The 22,427-nt window shown below is 39.0% G+C and overlaps 1 non-coding gene across 1 annotated transcript; it reads left to right on the top strand.

Moving 5' to 3' along the window:
• Positions 1–6,720: 6,720 nt before the first annotated feature.
• On the top strand, positions 6,721–6,793 carry TRNAA-AGC (transfer RNA alanine (anticodon AGC)). Its single transcript has one exon. It is a non-coding gene; the product is annotated as a tRNA-Ala (tRNA).
• Positions 6,794–22,427: the final 15,634 nt, after the last annotated feature.

Raw genomic sequence — 22,427 nt, 5'->3', positions numbered from 1 at the left:
CTGAAACTACTAGGTTTCCCCTCAAAAGAAAAGGTCCCAGCTTAGTCTACCCTCCCTAAGACTCAGTGGTGAAGGTCTCCAAGGTGGGACGTTTCATAGTGAAGGGACTGAGGACCTCGGGAGACATAATGAACACTTGTCCTTTGGCTGTTCAACATGTTTCTTCCTCTGATAACTGTCCCTTAACATTCCTTGAGGGAATCACCTATCTCCAACCCCTGTGTGTTTTTAGGATGCGCCAGGTCCCATCCGCAGAGGGACCGGCATGTGATTTAGGCTTAGCAAATCACTGCACTCTTACTTCTTGGCTGTGGTGGTTAGGTCAGGAAGGGATATGTGATCCAAATTATGATCGGTGAGCCCTAGCCCTGAGACTTCTCCTGGAACTATCTATCGGTAAAGAGAAGCGCTCTTTCTGCTGGGGTAACCAAGCTGAGAGAAGAGGAGTCAAGGGTCTGCTTGAGAGTGAAGCCAACTGAGAGGACAGTGAGGCTGAGAGATACATGAGAGTGACTGGGTCCCGGAAACACGGTATGAACCCTGGATCTGGCTCTGCCACAGACAGGTCAACAGATTCACTCCCGGATTATTATAAGAACCAAAATACTCATCTCCCTTTTTTAAATTTTAGTTTGAATTAGGTTTCTATCAGTTGCAACCAACAGAGTCCTTACTAACACAGCAGAAGAACTGCATGAGGGGGACTCTGTTCGTGAGGAAAATCTATAGAGGACGTCATAAATATGTTCCCCCATCAATCAGTCAAGAGAACACATTGAGCCCAAGAATATCTATGATGTTCTATGGAACATCTATTTGCAATAACGAGCAAATTTTCATTAATTTCCATTTGGAATCTTCCACTAGAAACTTATTCTGGCTTTTCCTTCCTGTAAATTTCAACAGGGTGCTTGTACATTCATTTTACCTTAATGCAGATAAATACACATAAGGCATTCTCTGTGACTCAAGTTGAAATCAATACAATCAAGAAAGAGGTATACACAAACATCCACATATTATATAGAATGTATGTCAAACAGCCTCATCATCACACAGGCTATAATAAGGGCTTTATGCTCACCTGAAGCACGGATGATTCAAAAAGACAATTTAAGAAAGGATTTAGTGACAAAGAGAAGTATGTGGAATAGATTACCGGAAAAGTCTCCAGACTCAAGTTCTCTGATACACTGTAAATGCAGGAGGGGAATCCTTACTTCCTAAAACCAGCTATGTTTTAAGGTCTGGAAGTGTTCTAGATCAGTGGTTCTCAAACATGTTTACATATCAGAATCACCTGGAGAGATGGTTTATAGACAGTTTTCTGCCAGGATAGCCAAGTTGGGAGAAATGGAGTCAGGTCCTATTCCATATCTTCTGACCTACGAACTGCCTTCTAGCCCCAGGATCTAAAAGTAATGCTAAAGGTCAAGCGAATGCATGCCTGCGTGTGTGCATGCGTGTGTGTGTGTGTGTGTGTGTGTGTGTGTGTGTGTGTGTGTGTGTGTGCCTATACACACTTTTTAATTTGCGCCATCATCCCCTTAAATCCTCACAGTAACCCTATGGGGTAGGTACTACTAAGCAATGAAGTAGTTACAATCACTACGTCTGTTATTATAGCTTAGGAATGTAAAGTTTAAAGAGTTTAAATACTTTTCCCAAGGTCATACAACAGTGCAAATCCAGGACTCCAAACCCAAGACTCAACCATTCCAGATACAGATATAACAGCTACGCCATGACTGATGCCCGAAATTGATAACCGATCTTTACTTATCACCTCGTTAGAGAACTGGATAGAAGAATACTGCTCACAAAGGGAAACTGGGTGGTAGAAACAGCATTCCTAAAAATAAACACATGCATCACAGAGAGCTGGAAGTCGTCTTTACTTAACCCCTCAGAAGCCAATTTTAGAAGGAAAAGAAAGAGAACTGCTGCCCATTTACTTTGAAGATTTACATATGAGACTCTTGTTTTCTCCATTAACAAAATGACTGGTATTTCATGTCTTCCTTTAATAGCTAATTTGAGTCCCCAACAGACGCCCTAAATGCTAACGTACGGACCCAGAGAAGGGCAACCTACAGACGTCTAACATTCATCGCCAATAGCCACAGTCATGGGGGTGGAAAGAGAAAGTAGAGTGCAAATTACACAAGCCCTTTGTTTTTCTTCTGCTCCCACTAACTCCACCTAAACAACATCAAAAACATATCCTTTTTGGAAGCATAGGATACAAAGCGATTAAAAAACAGCTAGAAATAGAAGCAACCTGTACATTACAAAGAAAAGATTATGATGAGAAAACAAAATTACAAGTGTTTGTGAAGGGCAGCCTAAGGAATTTCCCCATACGTTGGTAACAAAATGGACCCTACCATCTCAGATCACTTCTCAGTTCTGATTCACTTTATCCTCCCTAGGACAGGCTTACTGGGAAGTGATGCATTTGCTGTGTAAATAAAATCAGGAAAACCTCATGATGTCGCACTAGTTATTTATATCCCAGGGCTGGGCCACTGTCAGTGCACTCTGTATAAGCAGATCTTCAGTCTTTCATCTCTGGCCATCAGAACCTCTAATGGGATTGGTGGACTGCCTGAGCGTTTTTAATGGGGTGCATCTGATACATCACTGGTTGCCAACATCCATATGCTTTTGCAAAATGTCCTGCTGACTGGTACTGAAAAGCTAATGGAAAAATCACTCTTTGATAACACAGCATCAATGCTTGACTTTCTGGCTAAGTAAAGTTTTCGTTTTGTTTTGTTTTGTTTTTTTACTTTAGGAATGGCAAATGGAGACCTACCATCATGTCTCTCACAGAGATATATACAATCACAATTGCCCTTCAATAATTTCTGATAATGGTAACATAAATTAGGGTAACTTTACAGACACATAGCATGTTGGCGGTTTTGCTAGCTCTTTCATGTTTTTGTGTTCACATTCCTCCTAATTTATGGCAAGGAAAGACTTTTGGTTCTCTGAAAAAGAGAGTATTGTGACATTCTTTCCTTCAATTCATGGGTTGATCTCTACTGGTTGCCAGTGATTGTACACAGAGAAGACACAAAGAAGGCTCATTCCCAGCCTTCAATCCTCAGTCTAGTGAGGAGCAAGGAATAGCATGCAAACAATTAAAAAGCAGTATTATCCTAAACAATCAAATACCGTAATGGAAGTTTGGACCAACTGCTCTGAAGGCTGACAGAAGTCTTCCCAGAAGAGGTGAGATTTGAACTGAATATGGAAATAAAGATGAGTCAGTTGGGAAGATGAGGAGAAAAGACATTGGAAAACATTTTGGTGTGTGCAAAAACAAGGCATATTAAAAACGTGGTATTGCTGGGGTTCGGAAAAGTACTTCAGCAAAGTTAGACGATGCACGAAGAGGCGTGTCGGGAATAGACGCTGAAATTGTAGCCAATGGCAGATGCTGAGGGGTCCTGTGTGTCATACTGAGGAGTCGGAATGTTGTTACCTTACAGGCGAGAGGGAGCTCTTTACTAAAGGGTTTGAGAGCACTCAGCACTAAGCTTAAGCAGATGGTGTGTTCATCTCACTGAGGCAGAAACTAAAGAAAGCCTTGGTTACTCCGTGGCATGAGAAGCTTCACTGAGGTACAAAGGAGCATTTTCCGACAGAAACATTTGCTGAATATTTGAATGCGTTCCTGAGAGAGGCTGGAAAGTCACCTCAGGAGGTCTTTAAGAATAGACTAAATTATAATTTGTCTGAGATGCTTCAGATGTGATTACCCGTTGGGGAAAGGGGACTGACTCCAAGACATTTACAGACTCACAGTTCCATTGTTCACAGAATATTGTAGTGAACAGAGCTCTGCGTTGCTAGCAATTTGTACTTGATCCTGTGGTTGCAGATTGATTACAAGGTTACAGAAGCAGAACGTTCACTTGAGAAATACGCAGAGTGAACACCATATGCATGGGAAGCTACTGACGTGGTGAAGACAGAGACAAGCGTATTTTCCCTTACTTTCTCATAGGGGAGAAGTTTTCCCCCTTACCTGCTCATGATATTACTTTGATGTGACTCCATTTTCCTTCAGGCTATCTGAACTCTGGAGCAGGTGCCATCGGGGATGAGAAGACACAATAAGTCGGAGCAGAAATAAAGGAACTCATCCTAGATTTACTCAATATGTGGGAGTGTCCTGCATGTTTGCTCAGGAAATTAGTTAAAACTGCCTATTATTGAAGGTGTCCTCTGAGACTATTAATAATCTCCAGAAATGTGATAGTTTTAGAGTTAAGGAAGAACATCCACTGCATGACCTTAACTGTTCAACCCAGAAACCCCGAGGTAAATGAGGCGTCACAAGTGAGGACATTGAGGCTGAGAGAACTGCAATAACTTGCCCCATCTATACACCTGCTAAGCAGTACAACCTGGATCCAGCCACTCCCAGAAACACTCTCCCAGAAACACTGTATCTGAATCTCAGTTCCTATAAATACTTCCAAAGTAAGGGGAAGCAGTTTGGAGGGGCAAGAGAAAGAGAGAAATTGAAGAAGCAACCTAAGTAAAATAATGCTAAATAAAATGATGCCTAAAGATCAGAACATAGTTTCCTTGTTGGGTCATGAGTAACACCAAAGCTGATTATCGACTTGCAAATACCTACTCTTGGTAAACAGCAGCCTTTGGACCAAGAAAAATCTCCTAAAATACTGATGAGATAAAAGATTAAAAAGAGGTTACTACTAATAATAATGTTAATTATAATAGGATGTCGTGTGATGTGACATTTCTCACTAGCAAAATAAAATAACACCTGATCGCTTCATTAAACTAAGTGTAACAACTGAATGTTACTGAAACTAAAATACCACAGATTGTAAGACGCGCTTCTAATGTTGCCAATTAAACCGCAGGATGACGCTGACTGTAAGACATGTCATGAGTACAGGCACGCTCTATGGAGACAAATATTCTGCATCTTAAAATACATGAAATACAGCGGTTACATGTATTACACCAGGGGCCTAATAATAACTGAGGCACTGAGGGGTCCTATCAACTTCAGGTATCGGAGTGATCTGTTCCGAGCAGGATTTTAGATGAATAGAGGCCCTCTGTCACCGTAATACAGATGTCACAGTCCAGGGGCTGAGTTTGATGGTAGAAATATCATCTTTAGAGGGAGCAGGCTGAGTTTTGTCCTGAAAAATCTTACACAAGGGGATAATAGTAGGGAAGAGAAACTATTTTTACTAATGCAAAATATTCGAAGAAGCATGGAGTATGGGTTCTTCTAAAGAGACATGGAGTAGTCATCCGACCTAGAGAAGTCAAAGACTAAAGGCGGAGAACCATGTAAATTGATTATACATCATGTGGAATCCAAGGTCTAGAAGAAGCAGGTGACCGAAGCACCCAGGTGGCCTTTGTACTCATCTAGCCTGCTAGGGAAGAAGCTTCAGTATAATAAACCCAAGAAGTAGTATTTTTCTACCTAAAGGTAGATATATTTTTAAATGTGATGAATACTATTAAATTGCCTTCCAAAATGTAGAAGTTTAAAAGCATAAAAGTGCATGGGAGTCCTTACTTTCCGATAATCCCACCAATTCTGAATATTATCAGTTATTAAATGATCATAAATACAATAGATGAAACATGAAAAATCATCTCTCATTTTAATTCAAATGTCAACTATTGGCGAGGTTTAAAATATTCTCATTTATGTGTTGTTCATCCGAATTTACTCTTCTAAATCACCTGTTCATAGGTTTTGTGTGGCAACCTGTTGGGTATTGCCTTTACTTCACTGATTTATAAACTCTTTACATATCATTGATATGATATGGTATATATAATATGATTATATTATATCCATATGCATCAGAGTAACCTGTGAGATACATATATAATACATTATATATAACATAGTAATACACATATTATTATCTATAATGAAATATATATTCCTTGGTCTTTTTTTTTTTTACCATACCAAGATTTCAAAATTTTATTTAGTAATATACGTTAATCTTTTTCTTTATGATTTCTGAGTTGTGTATCATATTTAAAAGGCCTTAGTTACTGAAGATAATAAAGTATTACTTGTAGTATGTTAACTGTTCTATTTTTTAGCCTTAGATCACTAATTTAATAGAATTTATTTTACATTTGCTACGAGGTAGGTATTTAACTTTTTATTTTCAAAGAGAAATCCAAATGTTCCAACATAATTTATTATAAAACACATTCCTGCTCTATAGATTTCAAATGCAATACTTTTTTTCATATCCTAACACATCCTCTTTACTGTTTCCCTTATTTATTTGTCCAATATGGGCCAACACACAATATTTTAATTATATTATTACAGAATTCCTTCATACCTAGTAAGTTAAGTCTCTTCTTAATAAAGTCACTTTCAAAAATTTTTGAGTGAACTCACACATATATATAATCTCTCAGATAATTAAAAAAATTTTTGGCAAGTCCTCTTCCCCTGATGTCCTACCAAAACCATATTAGGTTTATGCCAGGAGTTTCAGAAGACTGATAAAGGAATTTAAGAAAGATGTTATCTTGACTACATTTATTCAGGCCCCTATCTCTTTGGGTAAAATGCCATCGTGAGCTTCATGAAGACCTAAGCATTTTTTATTACATTTAGTTTGAAGCTTTGTACAGTTATTGCTGCTATCATTAATATTTTAAAAGTTAATGTTGGGAGGAAGGTATAGCTCAGTGGTAGAGCGTGTGCTTAGCATGCACGAGGTCCTGGGTTCAATCCCCAGTACCTCCATATATAAATAAATAAACAAACAAATCTGATTTCCTCCCCCCTCAAAAAATAAACTAATTAAAGTTAATGTTAACTGCTTATTGCTGATTTTACTAAACTATCTTATATAATTGCCTTGCTTCCAAACACTTTTGTGAATTCCATTATGTGTTTGAATACTGTTTCATTTAGATCTATTTGATTTTCTAGCCATATGGTCATGTTTTCTACATATGATTATTACTGTGCCTTTTCTAATATAAATATCATTTACTTAGTATATTATTACATTAACTAGAATTCTCCAAAAAAAAACCGTGAAACACATGTCAACAGCATCTTTCCACTCCTGAGTTTAATGAAAATAGTATTTAAAGTGATGATTATTATTTATATCTAATACTGTTTCCCATATTCAGATATTTTTCATCTCTTCCTATTTATTTTCGAGCTTCCACCAAGAATAGATGCTAAGTTGATAGACTGACTCATTAATGTTGGACTATCCTTGCTTTCCTTGAACAAATCCCATTTAATTCCACTCTCTGCTAAATTAAAGGATTCTTGCACTCCTAGAATAAATCTCACTTGGGCATGACAGATTTCTGTATATAATTTTAAATGTACCACTGAAGATTTCTGTACCGACAGTCATACTAAGACTAATTGTAGCTTGGGTGCCACCCTTGTTGCTGTTGAACTCAAAAGTCTCCCATCCATCCTACCAGTGCTGTGGGCATCATTCAGTTGATACTTCCCAATCATCCTTCTTCCCCCTTGTGGAGTTTCATATCCTTCATGCTCAGCAAAGCCTTAAAGGAACCCCATACAGGTTTTGGAGCTTTTGTTAATCTGCAGGGCCCTTATTTCTGAAACTCTGCATTGCCACTTCCAGTTGTTTCCATCCCCCTAAATTCCAGTCCCCATCTCTACAAGCCAGCAAGGCTATGTGTGGGTTTCTTCACCTCGTGCTTGTGTCTGAAAATTGCCTCCAAGCATTAAGCCAAGAAGATCTTAGGGCTTTACTTCATCTGTTCCCTTCCCTCAGGGACCATGGTGTGCACTGCCTGTTGTCCAATATTTAAAAATAGTTCTTCCATATATTTTGTCCTGTTTTATGGCAGAAGGTGAAATCTGATCATTGTTTCTCCTCCAAGGATGAAAGCAGAATTCCTAGTGCCTTTTTGATCATAGATATTTAAAAACTCTCATTTCTTCAGTACTTAATTCTTTGTTTAGTTTTTGTTTCTGTTATCTTCCCTTGAGGCAATTTGTTTAATTTTAATTTTCTTACAAAATGATCTAATCTGTCTGGATTCTCAAAATTAAATAATTATTCTCTTCCACTGAAAGCACTGCCAGAATCAGCAAGTAACAATATAAGACACAGAGTTAAACTTAAATTTCAGATAAACTATGAATAATAATTTTTGTATTAAATTATTATATATTATATATATTTTTTTTAATTTTATCTAGCAAGACTATCCATTAAGCATCTTTGTTTAAAATCAAATAATTGATTAAGGCCAGTGCTTTGGTAAGTTTTGGGGGTAAGTTTTTTAAAATATAGCAATTTCTGCCTTTATTTCTTGCTCCCTTGCTTTCTCTTACAGTTTATTTTGTTATTCTTTTTCTAGTTTCCGAAGTGAAGTGTTTGATTCATTTATATTAAAGTAATTAAAAAGTTTAACATGCATGTTGCTCTGAGTGCAGCTCTATTCACATCACAGAGACTTCTCAATGAAGAGGGCTCATTTGCATTAATTGCTAAAGCATTTATATTCTCAGTGTTTTATTTCCTCTTGATTCAAGAGTCATTTAGAATTTTTTTTCAAATTCTAAGTGGATTTTTATTGTTTTGTTGTACCAGTGAAATCTAATATTTTGGTTTTTTGGTCAGAGTGTGTCTTACAAATATTCTAGTTAGGGAAAACAATGTTAAAGCTTTTTGTAGGCCAAGCATATAACTAAATGTGGTACGTGCTTTATAAGTATAAGGGAAATATATATCTATACATTCCCTCTTCACTGGCTTTAAATAGAGAAATATAACAAAGTTGGTTACTCATGTCCTTTAAATCCTTTACATTTGTACTTGTTTTTAGCCCAGTTCACCTTGAACAAGATCTTGACAAATAGAAACCTCCCTGAACACTTGCTTGAGGACCCCCAAATACAAGAAGCTTTCTCTCCATGATTTATGAAGCATTTTTAAACATGGCTGACTCTGTGAAAAACTGTCCTTTTACAGGGATTTATTAGATGATATACCATTGAAGGCAAATTAGCCCCTTGTTTAGAAGATAGTAAAGGCCGACAAACTATTGTATATAAAATAGATAAACAACAAGGTCCTACAGTACAGCACAGGGAACTATATTCAGTAGCTTGTAATAACCTGTAATGAAAAAGAATATATATATATATATATATATATAACTAAATCACAATGCTGTACACCAGAAACTAACATAACATTGTAAAACAACTATACTTCAATTTAGGGGAAAAAGAAGGATAAAGAAAGAAGATAGAAAGTTCAAAAATATGAATGAGATTATGTAGACAAAATTCCTTCCACAATTTGCCAAATCCAAACTCGCCCATTTTTCACATAAAAAGCATGATAGTCATCATTTTCACCAATGGACTGCACGAAGGGATGCAAAGAAGGCTTACGAAGATTTTTGTAAGACTTTCAGTTAGCCTGCAAAGTGAATGCCTGGGAAGGCAAAATCAGAATTTCACCCTCTCCTAACAAGTTGGGGGTAAAAAACAACAACAAAGACTCGAGGTTGGATCTGACCACTGCTAACTAGTCAGTCACAAAATGAAGGCAAGAGTCAGGGCCACATCTGTATGTAGTTATAAAAACTTCGAAATGGGGTTATTTTCAGATTTCAGATGACAAAAATCACAGGTTTTTGTGAAACAAATAGACTGGAATCTCAAAATGTAGACTTGTTTTTAGTCTTCTGAGCCTTTCAATGGATTACAACAATCCTTTATAATCCTTCCTGAACTGCCTGGGCTGAGGGCTGATGCTACAACTGTAAAATTACAAGGAGGCAGGGATCCTGCCATACGCTGATGCAGCCTGTGCTTCCTTAACTTTCCCAGGTTTCTTAGGGAAACCACACCTACTGTGCATCACTAATCTTCATCTCCTTGACCACACAAGGCTTCAGGTGTCTTTCACTATGAGGAGCAGGGGCATGCCCGGTTTCACTGCACTTGGCTTCACGGCGCCGATACACTGCATTTTTACGGATCGAAGGTTTGTGGCAGCCCTGAGTTAAGCAAGTCTATGGGCGCCGTTTTTCCAAGAGTATTTGCTCACTTTGTACCTCTGTGTTACACTTTGTAATCTTCACAATATTTCAAGCTTTTTCATTATTATTACATTTGTTATGTGATCTGTGATCAGTAATCTTTGCTGTTCCTGCTACCACTCGCTGAAGGCTCAGATGATACTAAAATAGCATATTTTAGCAAAGAAGTTTTTTTTTTCATTAAGGTAAGCATATTGGTTTTTTTATACAGAATGCTACTGCACACTTAATAGATTACAGTATAGTGTAAACATAACTTTTACATGCACCGGGAAACCAAAAAATTCACGTGACCCACTATATTGCAGTATTCGCTTTACTGCAGTGGTCTAACGAAACCTGCAATAACTCCTATACAGCGTAGTGGTTAGCGCAAAAGCTAAGGAGTGAGATCACCTAGATTCAAATTCTAGCTATGACACTTCCTAGATAAACTAAATAATCTCTCTGAGACTCAGTTCCTTAATTTTAAAATGGATGATAATGATAAAGCTTCCCTCCAAGAATTAGATGAAATGGTTCTTTCAAAGCATTCACCACGACCCTGACGCTCGATAAATCTTACACACTGTTGGGTAGCATTTTATAAGCATCATACCTTCACTTAGTGCAATCTGTGAATAGAAACGATCTTCACAGGATTTCTTTAAAGCCCTTCAAATTCATGGTCCTCAAGCTTTTCAGGCGCAACACCATCTACGCCTATTACAATAAGCAACCCAAACCAGTTACAGAGATGCTCAATGGTGCCCGGTTCCGATGACTGCAGTTGTATACTGTTTTAGAAAATTGATGAAAGGGCTTCACCTGAACCATTGACAAAGCCAACTCAGTGACCTCAAGTATATAATACAAACGACTTTCGCAAATAAGACTGCTAGCAAAAAATCTCTCTCCAACTGACCCAAGAAGAATTTAGGTCAAATTGTGAGTCAGAAAGCTCTGTAATTGGATTGAAGTTTCCGTGAGAGCCAAGATCCTGTCTTTTCCTCCATGTTACATCCAGAAGCTAAAACAATGCCTGGTTTATGTTACATGTCATTCATATATATATATATAATTGAGATATAACTGACATGACATTATATGAGTTTCAGGTGTACAACATAATGATTTGACGTTTGTATACACTGCAAAATGATTCAGTTAACATCCATGACCAATACATATTTCTAAACAAATTATTTTAAAAGATATTGATAATGAAATTAAAGAAAGTTCATTTTTAATTCTTTAAAGTTTACAAAGAAATACAATTTTAAGATCATCCTGGCAAAGCCAGTCTAGCAGTTGCAAAGGGTAACACCAAGTCTGACTCTCAGAAATTGTGATGAGCTTAAAGAGGCAGCAAACACACCTGGAGAGGCAGCGCAGCAAGCTGTGAAGCCCACAGGGTTGAGAGTGGAACTCTCGGGTTTCAGACCCAGCCTCGCTGCTGGTAAGTCACTGATGCTCCCGAAGCCTCAGTTTCCAGAGCAGCAGGTTCCATGCATGTGTTACAAAAAAGTTCAGATGAGACAAAGAATTAAAAGGCTTTGAAACCTAGAAAGTGGCTGCACCATACAAATGAATGTTTAAAAATGCAAAGTACAGGAACCACATTTATCACACCCAACACATAAGGAATAAGACTAATCATCAACGGAAAATTGCAAGAAATATAAACATTCAGCAAAACTATTGTCTGAAAAAATCCAAAATGGGTGGCCAGATAGCTGATGTTCATTGTTTGATATTTGCAAAGAACATCTAATCATATGTGCTGTATTCACTGCTGAGAAAACCCATTTTGTTTTGAGTATCTTTTCCCTCTTCATATTTGTACAAAATTAAACTTATTAATTCTCTTTATTTAAAGAACAAGAAATAGCTCCACTGCTTACATTGTTCCTCCCTATCTTGTCAACAGAGCCCAGAAAATGTAGGAAGTATGCAGATGAAAGAATTTAAGAAACTCAGAAAGCACATCCCCCACTATTTTATGCACACACATAAAAGGCAGCAAAAGTAAGGAGAAAGAAAAAGGGGACACACACGCTCAAATTTCTTCTAGCACGTCTCTGATAAAGCAAATAGGAAAGAATTTTAGTAAACATTCACAGTTGTTTAAACTGCTGAGATGGTTAGCCAGTGACACAATTGCTTGGGGAAGTTGGGGTAACACGGGAACACGAGCTGAAACCACTTTCTATCACTGGTTTGTCTGGTGGAAGAAGCATCTTCAGAGTGACCCTGCTACTGAGAAAATCTTGGGTTTTACAGATAACTGTTGAGAAAATAAGCCATGGTCTGTATGAAGTAAATATTCAGCCCAGGGATAGAATCTCCATCAGGAATGTCTAAAGGTTCTGTACTCTTAAACACATGCACAAACATAGCCGTGAACAAAACACAAGATCTATAATTTATGTTCAGGGAAATAATGTTTCTGAGCCAGAAACAAAGGATTTTCTTAATTTCAGACAGTAAGTGTTTTATGTATCATTTCCTTTTGGCTAGTGTCCACTGTAGTTGAGCAAACATGGTTCATTCTCTTTTTCTTAAAAAAAATCTATATTTTCTTTCCCTTCATCATCTTTCCTGGAATTATCATCTTCTTCTGCACTGTATCATGTCCATCAGCACCAATATTTTGTTATTTCTTCCATTTAAAAAAGCACATACACTCCATGAACTCTTCCAGCTATTACCTCATTTCTCTGCCTCTCTTTAGATGAAAACATCATGAAAGCATTGTCTCTGCTTTCTCGTCTCATATTCTCTCCCCAAGCCACTCCAAAAAGGATCTGATCCTCACCGCTACACTGAAGCCTCTCTTGTAGGCGTCACCAAGGAGCTCCATCTTGCCAAACACCATGCTCAATTTTCAGTCTCATTTCACTTGACCTCTCATCATCTGACGCAGTCACTCGCTCCCTTCCTTCTAAAATATGTTCTTCACTCGGTTTCCAGGAAAACACTCCTTCTTGTTTTTTTTTCCAATTTTGATGAGCCACTGTATTTTAGTTTCCATTGCTTTTGCTCCCTCCTCCAAACGTCTAAATATTGGAGCATCCCTGCCTTCAATCTGGAGTCTCCTCTGCTTCCCTCTTTTCTGTGTTTACTCACTTATAAGTCTTTTTATCAAACTCCATGGCATTAATTAAATGTTAAGTGATCCCCCTTTTATGTCTTAGTCCTGACCTCTCACCAATGCTCCTGACCCATACGTACAATGGCTTATTCAGCATTTCCACTTTGACGTCTAATAGGTATCTCAAGCCTAACATTTTCAAAGGAAAACTCTAGTCTACTCTCCCACTCCAGACTTTCTCTCCCCTCAGTTTTCTGCACGTCAGTCAATGAGAGTCCCAGTCACCTGCCTGTCCCATCCTTAAAACACTAAAGTCATTTTTGGGAGCTCCCATCCCCTCCAACCCTACAATCCATCCCTCAGCAAGTACTTGAAGTCGATCCATATCAGGGATCCAGAACTTGGCCCCTCTTTGCCGCCTGAACCACTGCGACCCATGTCAAGCCACCATCGTCACCCCCTTGTCTTTCCTCCCGAAGTGGTCCCCTTGTTTTTGCTTTCACCTCCTAAGGTGTTTCTTCACCCGGAAAAACCTGAGCCATGTTTTTAAAGCCTCAGTCTCATCACACTAGTCTCCTAAGCATCATGTTCCAAACTCATCCTCTCACGCAGAATACAACCCAAACAAATCCATTTGCACTTGCTTAATTCACTCACTACATTCAAGCTTGTTGGTCAAATAACACCCCTCCTTAAAGAGGCCTTTTCTAGCCAAGCTGAGTAGAGCAGCCCCTTCTCCCTCAACCTCATCACTCTCTATCTTCCTCAACAGACAATTTTTCTTTATAGCACGTATCACAAGTGGAGGGACTATTTAGGCAAGCAGTAATTTGAGAATGTGGCTGTGGGGTGGCCAGTTCCTGAGATCAGCGGCACTGTGTCTTCTGCTATCTTTTAATCATATGCCTCTACGATGGCCATAGAAGAGTAAGAATTCATAACTTTTTCGTGTGTCTATGTTTGCAGGACAAAATCATACTAGAGAGTTGATTAACGCATACAGTAAAATTTACTCCGACAATCAAAAGATAAATGAAAATTTATCCTTCTCAATAGCCACATGATCAGTGTATATATGAAAAGACACAATCTCATTAGTAACTGAGAAATACAAATAAAACTATAATGAGATACTACTACTCAGCCGAAATGTCTAGAATTTAAGACACAAAATACCAAGGGTTTGTCAGCATGCATAATGAGGGGAACACTCATACACTGCTGGTAGAAGTGTAAATTGGTATAATTAATACAAGAAACTGCTTAGCAGTGTCTATTAATGTTAAGATTGGTAAAAATACCCTAGGTCTAACAATTCTATTTCAAAGTATATAACCAAGAGAAATGCAGATATGTGTATATCAAAAGATAGGTCTAAGAAATAGTAGCAATATTCATAATAGCAAAAAAAAAAAAAAAAAAAAAACCCAGAAACAACCTAGATATCCAGTAACAGTAGGAGAGGTAAATAAATTGGGGTATATTCATATAATGCAATGCTATTCACCACCCTGAATGAATTAACTATAGCTCTCTCCAAAACCTGGAAGCTGATTCAAAATAATACACAATACATAACTCTATTTTTATAAAATGTTTAAAAGAGGCAAAATTAAGTCATATTGTTGGCCATCAGGGGAGGAACAGGAAAGGGAATGGCTCGGGGCTAGGGATACGAGAGAAGCTCCCGGGGTGCTAGTCATGCTCTGTTTCTCGACTTCATTTGTGGCTCCACAGATGTGTTCATCTAGTGATGCTCCAAGGTGCACATTTATGATTTATTCGTTTTTTATATGTGCCTATTTACACCAGAAATTTTGTTGGAAAACAGCCACACACCTGGTTCTCCTTCCCACTGTATTAGCCGATGCAGAGCTCAGCATACCCATCTTCCTGACCGAATGAGCACAGGCTTAATCCAAACGGACACTCAGAAGACAGCTAACTACAGGAGCAAAATTTACAGCCGATGAGCAGTGGGGAAAATAAAGCCTCTCTACACTACATCACAGAAGGTTCCTCTGAATAGGAGAAAATATGGTTCTACACTGAAAATGCACCTTGACTACTCGCCCAAATATAATTAGATTTTATCTATGCTAACCTTTGTCAGTCAAATGTTGCTACTATATAGTTAGTAATCTAAGTGTGGTTTTTGAAGTGTATCAGTGATAAATTAGCAGCTTGTTACTGCTTTGTTCCCAAGGCAAAAAGTTGCTCGGGGTGTTACTTTCCTATTTGTGTGTTACTGCTATTTTTAACATATATGAGACATCCCACACACCTTGCATACACAGGCAAGGTGTATAGGAAAAATGACGGACAACTTTTATGAAGTAGGTACCAAGAAACACAAGCACAATTGGATTTTTACCTCTCAACAACCTAACTCCTGTGTATCTTTTCCTCTATACCATCAAGTCACACATGGAAAGAAAAATCCTTTTGGATAGAATTCCCTGTCCAATCTGATTATGAAGTACCCAAGTCTGTAGATATTCTGTAATTTACAGCATTCATTTTAGAAACTGGCATAGAGTTACTTTTATCATCTTTTGGTTAACATAAAATTTGTTTTATATATTTAAGTTAAATGCCATTAAACCTTATGTTCTTAGGTGAACAGAAAGAGAGAGAGATGGAGAGTGTAAAATAAATTGTAGGATATTTGCTCAAAATTATAATATTAACAAATATAACTAAATGAACTGCTGCTATATCCAAAACCTAGATGGATCTCAAACAAAATTTTAAGCAAAAGAAACTGACACAAAATAGCGCACAGTTCATGATTCAGTTTTACAAGATTTTTACAACAGGCAATGTTAATTTATGGCTTGGGTAATCAGGAGAGGAGGAGGAAAACAATGAAATACTGGTTATGTTTTTAGAGCGAAGCAACTAATTCCACTGGTTTTTCTCCAGCCCAATCTTTACTCTTCTCTATAACTAAAACTGTCTCCTGGCTGGCTTGCCAATGGCTCTCCATGAATGCGGGACAAAAGAGGGTGGGAACAGAGCAGGAACTCTGGCCCAGAGCAGAATGGTTCATTCCTGGAGGACTTATTTGCATTCAGCTTGCAGGCCAGGCGGTCAGCATTTCCAACAGAAAACAATTGCGCGCCACCTGCCCACCAAGTCCAGTCTCATCTTGGAACCTACTCTGAATCACTCATTTCCTTGTGCTGCCTTTGTTCCACGCCAGAGATTGCTGCAGAGCTGAGATGGGACAGGTGATTCCAGAATCACATTTAGTTTGTAAAGCTCTGCAGTACATGTGGATAAAAAGCACTTTGGAAATATATGTGATTATTCTTGCATTAGAAGTAAATCTAGGATAAGAAAAAAATCCATTAATAAGTGTTTCTGCTAAATGCCTTCTCAGGTGGCCATTCAGAGATACATTTGAAGATGCAAAACATAGGAGATTGAATTGCATCTTCCTGATAAGAAATACTTTAAGTATTCAACAAGTGCTAATCGCAGAAAGCCAACAGAGAACTGCAATGTCTAATAAAAAAGCAAATTCCTCCCTCAAGGGCGACAGCCTAAAGACAGGCTTAAACAATGCCATTTGAGAGACTTCAAAATAACTTGCCTCTATTTACCCAAGCAAAGGTCAAAACAACAACTTGATCTGACAGTCTGTTACCAGCCTAGGAGCTTTGAAAAACTGGAGTTTTCTATCACTCTCTTAAATCCGTTAACATCAGGTCAAAGCCTATTATTTCAAATTCGGGTTGAAACGACAGCAGCAAGTGAAGTGTACATGTTAACATTAACAACTTTTATTTTGTGAAAAATCCTTTAGATTTTATAAGTAATGCGTGGCTCGGTCTTTGCCTATGGCTGAAACACCGCCTTTCAGCCAAAAAGGTAAGATGGCATCCATAAGCCACTTAAGCCACTGAGCACATGATATGCACCCAGTGAATGTCTGCTTTCCTCCCTTTTCCTTGAGGGCTCACCTTGTTTTCTCAAATTTATTTAATCCCGTTTGAAAAAGAAAAATAATAATTAACGAGAAGCAGCCTTCAGGTGGTGTCTAGTCACGATGGAAACCACTGCACGTTAAATACTCTCTGCTTTGCACAACTCCGCGGGGTAGATTGTACATGACCTTCATGTCAGACGTGAGTTAAGGAAACTGCCCACAATTAGACAGCAAGTTTTCAAAAGGAGGATTACCTCCTCTCCCAAACTGGTTGAAAGGGAACATCCAGAGATTCCTGGGGACACACAAATGAACGCAAGACTGAAGATGGCTGCTTCTCAACTCAGCACTCTTTATGTGTTTCACTCAAGTCCTGAAAAAAGCCAACTTGCTCAAGAAGAGTGGTTAGCACTTTTGCTGTTCACAGAATTCACTTTCAGGAGTCCGTGTTTCTGGTGGATGACTAGATGCACAGAGCTTGGGTTTGGTTTTCAGAGCAAACTGCTTTATTTCCCTTTCTTAAGGGCAACTGTGTAGGCTGAGTCTCTGTAAGCCCTCGGATGGACCCCCGTAAATATGCACCATCTGCCTTGGGTAGCAGAACACTCAGGATGCTGCTGAGGCCAAGTGGAATCATACCAACAAGTCCTTCAGAGTTCAGTTCTTCTCATCCTTGAAAATGAGTTTAAATTACCTTATTAGCGAGCACTGCTCTCCGATTCCTGATTGCTCTCCCACGCAGCGATTACACGGTGTTCCATTAATTACTTCCAGCTATCTGTTATATTTTGTTACATTTTCTGAGGGAGCAAGGTGATTGTATTTGTGGGATCATTTTTCATAATGGAAGAAAATGTCACTCTCCAAAATAGGTCGCATTCATTCTTCCCTCACTCTACCTTCGCTGGTGTTATGGCCCTTGTTCGAAAAGCCACACCCAAATCTATTTAAATTCTGATCATTCTTCAAGGTCTAATCAGCTTTTGCCTCTGCAGCCTTCACTGACCTCTACCTGCCTATTGCTTTCTTGACTACGGACACCTTACCTCTCCTCTCTTGGTTCCCCCCAAGGCCTCTCTTAGTGTCCTACACACAATGGCACTCAAAACACAGTGTTGATGATGCGTCACTTGTGGTCTGGGGGACACTATTTAGTACTGAGTCATCTGTTGTTTCAGTGTTCACTTCTAAGTCAGAAGTGTTAGTCTGGCTCCTTTAACTGAATTACTTGTTCCTTGAGGCCAGAAGCCAAGTGGTTTATGTCTTCATTATCAGCACTGCAACTGACACATAACTAAGAACACAGTAAGTGCTGGGTGAATAGAACCCTAGAATTGTTCATCATGCCACTTACACACACACACACCACACACACACGCAGTTATGAAGCCTTAAATAAAATGATTTGTGCAAAGCTTGTGAAACAGCAACCTCTTTGCAAAACAGCACTTCCCAAGGACACACGCATGCTCAGTTTTCATTTAACCAAAAACACCTTCATTTGAAACACATTATCAGAGTGACAGAAAAGTAAGAGACAAATCATATTCAATGTTTGGGAGAGGGTAGGGAAAAGGCATTTTCGTAAACTATGCAGAATGAAAAAATATATACATAATCTTTGTGGAGGGAAGTCTGACAGTCCAAAGTGATTCTATAAATTGTCATCTTTTTTCTTAGCTCTTTTAATTATTTAACTCAAACATTTTTTCGTAATAAATGGACTCTATCACTTTTTAACATTTAGGCTTTTTTACACTTACTGAACATGATGAAGTTAATGATCAGAAATAAAATATCTCAAAAATAAGCCCAAACAGTGCAAATATGTCTTACACCCATAAGTAACCCTTTGGACAAAATTAAAACGGTGGAGAGTTGCTGCACTTTTGCCTGAGGGGTTTTCCTTCACTGGCGTGTATGAAAGCTCTGCCACTGCAAACGCCGAGGCACCACCACGGCGGTTCAGGGCGCAGGCGCCGGAGCCGGACTACTTACATCCAGGTCCCCGGTCCGCCGAGCGCCAGCTGTGTGACTTCAGGCGGGGGACTTAACCATTTCCACGCTTCTTCAGTTTTCTCATCTGTAAAGTGAGGATGAAAGTAATACCAATTTTTAGGACTACAGTGAGGATGGAATGTGTCCACAGGAGTACCACTTGGAGCAGAGTTGTGACGTGCTCTGCAAGGGTTTATTTTATTCTTTTTTTCACTATTTATTGAGCTCCCATTATGTGCCAGGGACTGCGGATCTAGTGGTAAAAACTCCATGAGGGTTACATTCTAATGGAAGAAATTATATAGGTTGTTGACAAAAGCAACAAATATACGTGTTCTTAAAATTATGATAACTATCCCAACAGAAAAACTGTGCTTGATATGAGAACTAATGAAGGAGGTCCCCGATGTGCATGAGGGGTTGGCAGTGGTGAAGGATTATCCAAGGGGCCAGCGGGATGAACCTTCCCGGCGAAGTGAAGAGGATACACAAAGACACACCCAGCAAACTGAAGACGACCCGAGTGGCCCGAGGCCAGTGAGTGACTGGGAAAGGGTCGCAAGATGAAGCTGGAGAGGTTGGCAGGGCTGAACAGAGCAGAGCCATGTGGACCATGTTAGAGATCTGAGATATTGTCTAAGTTCAGTTGAAAGTCAATGACAAGTTTTAGGCAGGGAAGTGACATGATCAAATTTACATCTTAATAAAAATCCTGCTGGCTGGAAAATTATGTAGAAAATTATGTTGCGTTCTGGTACATGTACACAAAAACGTAAGTACAATAAAATCTCTGCACCTGGAGGAATTCAACCACCCATTCTCTCTTCTATATAATTAAAACACTGTAAATTGTATAGTGCATATGAATGCATTGCTTACTATGCATGCTTGTATATATTATACATCCGTGCATACGTATGACAGTGCAGGTCTGTACCACACATGGCAAAGGCTCTTCTGGACCCAGTCCCACTGTAGGAGCATTTCCCCCACACCTCCAACGGGCAGTTCTCGGGTACCAGCAGGGAGTCCAAGAATCACACTCTACTGTAACATTATTTGCCGCGAGATAGCATCGGATTCCACAGGTTAAGAGTTCATTCCTACAAGACTGCGCCCACCACCACCACTTTAGACACTAGCCACAAGCCTAGGTTGTCTTCTGTGCTTCTGACTGACCAGCTATAGATGGGAGGCTCCCATGACACCCTCCTTGGGTTCAGTTAATTTGGTAGCAGCTCACAGAATTCAGAGAAACATGTTACTTTTTAGATTACCCGTTTGTTATAAACGGATATAATTCAGAAACAGCCAGATGGAAGAGATGCACAGGACAAAGAGGCATGGAGAAAGGACCAGGCACGTCCATGCTTTCTCTCTGAGCATGCCACTCTCCACAAATCGCCACATGTTCACCAGCCCGGAAACCCTCTGAACTCTCTCCTTTTTGGGTTTTTGTGGAGGCTTCAATACCAAGGTACAACTGATTAAATCATCGGCCATTGGCAATTGATCTCAACCTCCAGCCCCTCTTCCCTCTCCAGGGGTTGGGGGTGGGTTCCAACCCTCTAATCACACAGTTGGTTCTCCGGGCAACCAGCCCCCATCTTTAGGTGCTTTCCAAAAGTCAACTCATTAACATAACAAAAACACCTTTCTGGCTCTCATCACCTAGGAAATGCCAAGGGTTTTAGGAGCCCTCTGCCAGAAATGGGGAGGAAGACTAAATATTTATTACAAATCACATATATCACACACATGATAAACCAAGTACTGTTATTCAATGAATTTACAAGTTAATTTCATTTCTAGGGATTGTTGCCTTACATATTGACTTTAGAATTAAGATGCGACTGCACTGTTAAATATGATGTTCACCGTGCATTGTTTGTAAAGGAAAAAACATAATTATATAATTATCCATATACTGGGAATTGGTAAAACCCTACTGAATAATGTAGATCTAGACCAAAGTGAAATAGTGTTAAAAACAATGTTAAGGGTGAGAAAAATAAGCTCTAGGAACATAAATTAGCAATAAGATTTTTGTGAAAATAAAAAGTATGTATGGATACATGTATAAAAATATAAATGTTTTTTGCCAGATCTAAAAGTACACAAAGCAAATGGTTAACATTGCTTGCTTCTTGAACAGCTGGGTTAGGAGATGGGTGAGCACTCACTTTTTACTTTAGATGTTTCTGGTGGTTTGAAGCCATTATAATGAGTATCTGTCAATTTTCAATCAAAAGTAAGTGATAAAGACATAACAATTAATAAAATAAAATACAAGCTTCACTTTAAATCTTTGTAACAGAAGGAGTCTATAGCAGCATAGAGAAAAGAAGTAAGACATAGGTAGTGAGGGAAGTGAAAAGAAGATTGATCTGTGCTGTTTATATTTTTTAAACAGCGGCGTATAATGAAGTTATTTCCTGTTAGTTACTGGCGAGCAGAACTAAGGGATCTCTGTCAACCGTTATTGATCAGGTCATACAACCTGATGTCAGACTAAGAGATGAGCTGCATGGGGATGGGCATTCTCCTACAACAGCTTCCACCTCCACCTCTGAGCAATCCTCTAGCCTGCTTCCCCACGTCTTTTCAAGAATAAATGGCTATCGATAGACTTTGATCAGAGTGACTGTAGAAATGGCGAGTCTGCAAAACAGTATTACTAAGTCCTGTATCCTATTCCTGTTCCCAGGTGTCTGAAAAATCATGGAACTTCTTTACCATCTGTTGTAATTAGAAGGGACAGCTAATTATATCTTAGTATTGTGAACGAAAATACTGCAATGTGAATGAAAATACTGCAACCACATCAGTAAACAAAGAATGCTGAAACCAAGTCATCAGCGGCTGCCGCCACCCCCCAGTGAGGACAGGTCTGCAGCCCAGCCTCTGCAGCCACTCACAATGGTGCACTCTGAGGGGACTCGGAATAAGAAAGGACAGGATACTGGCCCTAGATAGCTAGGTGCTTGTCAAAGGAATGAATTCAGTGAGCCCAAATGTGTGCTTCCTCCCATACATAGAAAAGCACTAAATTCTTTAACTTGAGATGCCTGGTTTTCTTTAGATAGCAAGCAATCTTTTATTGTTCCGACTACCTGGTCTTTGTTGTAAAGCTCCTGTATATCCTAGCTCCTCCCCTACCTCTTCGTAGCAGTCCCTCTGAGCGTCTGAGAGGCTGTCATCCCAGCTCGAGTCCTCCCGCCAAATAAAACATAACTCTTAACTTATAGGCTGCGCATTTATTTCAGTCGACAGTATCAAGACGTAGTCAATGGGGACAAGAGAAGTTAAAGCCAC

This window comes from Camelus dromedarius, chromosome 3 (genome assembly GCF_036321535.1).
Source record: "Camelus dromedarius isolate mCamDro1 chromosome 3, mCamDro1.pat, whole genome shotgun sequence".
NCBI lineage: Eukaryota > Metazoa > Chordata > Mammalia > Artiodactyla > Camelidae > Camelus > Camelus dromedarius.
The sequence above is the reverse complement of the archived record's forward strand: the minus strand, read 5'-3'. Positions and strand labels throughout refer to the sequence as shown.